This window comes from Gavialis gangeticus, unplaced genomic scaffold, assembly GCF_001723915.1.
Source record: "Gavialis gangeticus isolate Ggan-Ray unplaced genomic scaffold, GavGan_comp1, whole genome shotgun sequence".
Taxonomy (NCBI): domain Eukaryota; kingdom Metazoa; phylum Chordata; order Crocodylia; family Gavialidae; genus Gavialis; species Gavialis gangeticus.
The window spans coordinates 19,785,152-19,789,430 of record NW_017729025.1 but is presented as its reverse complement, the minus strand read 5'-3'; the positions used below and the strand labels follow the sequence as shown (position 1 = coordinate 19,789,430).

The 4,279-nt window shown below is 47.8% G+C and overlaps 1 protein-coding gene across 1 annotated transcript in view; it reads right to left on the bottom strand.

Annotated features, from left to right (window-relative positions):
- GPR132 (G protein-coupled receptor 132) overlaps positions 1-2,916 on the bottom strand; it is a 29,586-nt gene extending 26,670 nt beyond the window's left edge. The window contains exons 1-2 of the mRNA XM_019518472.1: positions 2,824-2,916; positions 2,038-2,546 (exon numbers count right to left, since the gene is read on the bottom strand). The gene's annotated coding sequence lies outside the window, so the exon portion shown is untranslated. The remainder of the gene's footprint in view (positions 1-2,037; positions 2,547-2,823) is intronic.
- Positions 2,917-4,279: the final 1,363 nt, after the last annotated feature.

The following is a 4,279-nucleotide window of genomic DNA, read 5'->3' as shown; positions in this document are numbered from 1 at the left end:
GGAGCCCGGCAGCGGGGGGCCCGGTCTCCAAATCCAACCTACCCAGGCCTGAGCTGCACCCCAGCTCACCGGCCCCCTTCCAGCCTCCGCTTTCACCCACCACTTGGGGCCAGACAGACCTGGGGCCTGACTCACTCCATATCCACCCTTCCCTGCATGAGTGAACACACAGCTACCTCCTCCCACATTTCAGCTGGTAGCTCCCTGCAAAGGATGGCAGGAACAGGGCTAGAGCACTGCTACATTTCAGTCATTTTCTGAAGAGCCACTGTCAAATGGTACAGCAGAGGTGCTCTGCCCCCAGTGCCTTGTCTGGCCTTCAGGGCTCCCCACGGGTCCATGAGAAAGTCTGTGGGTCACGGCCCTGTGTGTTAGATCTGGTATGCAGGGCAGCACGGGGCCCAATCACAGCATGTGGGGCTGGGCAGAGGTGGCATGGGGCCCTGTGGTCCCAAATCCCAGCAAGCAGAGCCTAGTGGAGGCAGCACAGGATCCTGGGCCCCAATCCCAAAATATAGCACTGGGCAGAGACGGCGTGGTCCAGATCTGGGTGTGCAAAGGTTGAGCACCACTGGTTTAGTATCCTTAGGCTGCTCTAAATTATGTTGTGGGCAAGGTCAGTGTAAAACTAGCCCTGGGAGCATCAAGATGCAGCCAGCTGCCCTGAGCTACGCTGTAGGAATATGGAGACCAACCATGAATCCAGGTCTAGGTCTCCGGGGGGGCTTAAAGGGCCGTCGCTTACAGTGGCTTCAGCACCAGCCTACAAGCACATCTGAGAAAGGAAACTGATGGGAGCCAGGTGCAAAGAACCAGCAGCCGTGACAAACAGCCCATGAGAAGTGATTTTGAAGAGCAACTGTCAGTTCAACCTGGTATGCTGAATCCCTGGCTTGAATGGGGAATGGTTTGCAGAGGAAAGACCCTCTCTGATAGCGGAGGCCCTAACCACCAGAATTAAGACTGTATCAAGACTCTACATCTCTTACACTTTTTCACTTCCCCAACATCCTTCCTGTTTAATAACACGCTTTCCTATTGAAACGTTAACCATTTTAATGCAAGAAAAAGAGGGAGAGGAACAAAAACTAGTTAACCCTGCACACCCACTAGTGTGGTCTAAGCAATCTGGCTATCTTGGAACTTTTTCACGAGACTTACGCTATCCTTACAGCCCAGCAGCAAACTGAAATAGCTGCGAGAATCTCAGCTTGCATTTAAAAAAGAAAGTAAGTTTTTAAACCTCACGCTTTTGGAGGAAAGCTTTAAAATGAGACCTGTGCCATAAATTTTCCAAAACCAGAAGATAAATAAGATGAAGACAAAGTGTTATATTTCTTTAAAAAAAATATCTGAGGATTCTTAAATCAATCGCATGACTTTTGTGGGGGGAAGGTTGAGTCATGATATTTGAGTGACTCGGGTTAGGAATACTTTACAACTAAAAACGCAGAGGAGAAAACTCACGTGGCGAGTGTGCAGCTAATAAAGCTAATAATAAACACTTGTTTTTCTAGCACAATAAAAAAGGTGGAAAAGTTTGGGTTGGAAATGCTCTATCCATGCAATTCCACCCACTTTACCCAAGAGAATCTGACTTCTTGTGCCACGTGAGATTTTATATCCTCACCCAGTTGAAAACCTCCACATCAAACTTCACTCAAATCCGTAAGCCAGCCCAGATCTAAGTAAAATAGTTTTTACTCTGTGGACTGTGTACTAAATTATCAGTTACCACTAATGGGAACTGCTGATGCTTTTCGATGAAAGTGTGCATTCCCTACAGAAAAAGGCATTTTAATTTCGACAGAAGACAGGTAAAAAGTGCTCTAATGGATCTATAATAAATAGAGAACCAACCATATTTTGTTCCTTAGAACCTATATGAATATCAGTCTTATATAGATGAGCTGTATTTTGTAGTGTTACAAGTTTGTGTTTCTTTAACACATGCAAGCTGCCATGTGTCTGAAAACAAAAGATGAAGAATTAGTAATAAAAAGAAAAGAAAAGAGATCTGTTAAATAGAATCAATACCTTGCCTCCTGGCTCAGAAATCAACCTTGTTTCTGTCCTCCTCCTTGACTCGCTTTCTGGGAGGAGTGGCAGTGGTGTTGCGATTCTGTCCGTACAGGCAGAGACTGCTCCGTCTGAGAAAAACTCCAGGAAACTGATGCACCATGCAATCAGCAATCCCTCTGAACATGAAGATGTCACATTCGCAGTAACAGTTTCAGTAATTCACGGTTTACCAAAAAAACTCTGAAGCTATTTCATGTTTGAGTAACACCTTGCTCTTCACTAGTGTACTCGACTTCAGCAGGGGGTGCTGGTCCTCAGCCCAGATACGTATCTTCAGAGCCTCCTTAGGCACAAATACTACTAAAGCCCAAGGCTTCCAAATGAATAGAGAAGGGCACTTGAATACAAATGCTGTAGCAGGAAATATCTGTTAGCTATACCACAACACATTTTGCCTAGCCATGCATCAGCACTCACAATGTCCCAGAGTCAGTGCTGAAATGCGAGAGAACATCCAGCTGTGGCTGAAAGGGCAAAAGAAAAGAAAAACTGTGTTAGTCTTGCAAAGGAAAGTGTGCTATTAAACAGGAAAGGTGCTGGGGAAGTGAAAGAGTTTGAAAGTTGTAGAATCTAACACAACTGAGACCAGGGAGCCCTGTCCTGGTTTGGGTGTTTTCTCTCCAGCAGGAACATGTCTGGGGGATAGAAAAAGCAGAGTCTCTCTCTCATGATGACCCAAAGCCATGGGTTTCTAAAGGTCTTCAGGTGTCAGGACTCTCTGCACAAATAACTGTGCCCTACCTTGCTTCCAGCGATGAAACTGCTCTTGATCCTGGGATGAAACTGCTCTGGGTTCTTGATCCTAGAGAAGTGAGAGAAGCAGTATGGTATGGGGAAGATCCCACAGCTACTGCCTTTTACAGCGGAGCATGACATTAAAACCATGGCCACATTGTGGAGGAGGGGATGCAAACTGATGACACTCACAAATGCCAGGCAGCCATTAGTGGGAGTCTGGAAAGGATGTCCAGCCACAAGGCTGCTCTCTGGGGCAGCTCATCTCTCAGGCATGTACCAACCTATATGCTACGTCTCAGAGGCTCTGCTGTAGGCTGTCTCCAGGCAGGGTTGTCCCCAACCACTCCTTGGCATCAGATCACTGATTCTCCATTGGAGGAGCAGAGGATTTGGGATAACCCTATATAAATAGCCAACATCTTCTGCCTCAGCTAGTTCCCTTTCTTAGGTGACTGTGGCATAGGACAAGATATACAAGATGCCCTAGTTGATCCCAGCATCCATTCACCCCACTTTACTTGCAGTGAGCAAGGCAGTGAGAGATGCAGTGCATTTTTCATTTGGCCTGGGGTACATCAGATAGGACTGCCTTTCAGAGCTGGCTGTCAGGGGCAGGCACAGGCCAGTGCAGCCAAAAACTTAGACAGGACATATGAGGAACTTGGACCCCTCCATGAGACAGGCTGCTTGTACGGGGAGAAGGACCAAAATTGCCCTGTGTCACTTTGAGTTCTCCCATTTGTAGAATGGGGATAATTCATTGCCACCTCCTGGAAGCTGTAAGGATAATATCATTAATCTTTGTGGGATGCTCGGGTACTGCAAGGACAGCAGACGTAATCACTTAGAGAAACTGAAGAAGGTGGTGGTAGAAGAGAAGGATGACGTTAGAGCAAGAGGTGTTGGTACTAGGGCTGTGCAAAGCTTCGGTCCCTGATTCAATTTGGCAGCAATTCGGCTTGATTTGGTGGCCAAATCTCCGAATCCAAATCGAATCAGAGGAGCCTCTGAATCAATTCAGAGAGATTTGGAAAGATTTGGCAATTCAGACATAGACACAGCTTTAAATGTTTTTTCTACATACCTCTAGGTAGCAGGTGGCTCATGAACACTACAATGGTGGGATGCATGGAGTGTCCCACAGAAGTGTGGAGGGGTGCCCCGAGCACTTGGCAGCAGACCTGGAAGTGGACCAGAAGCGCTTCTGGTCCATTTCTGAGTCCACTGAGGAGCACGCTGCCCCCCCACCCCTGGCTCGGTGACTGGTGCCTCCTGGGTCTGGGGGGGGGGCACCGGAGGTCCCCCCCAAGCGCGCTTCCTGGTGGTACTTCCGGTCCACTTCTGGGTTCACGGGCGGGCCACCCCGCACTCCTGTGGGACACTCCATCTACCCCAGCATTGCAGTGTTCACGAGCCATGCCTGGTACCTAGAGGTATGTAGAAGAAACATTTACAGCTG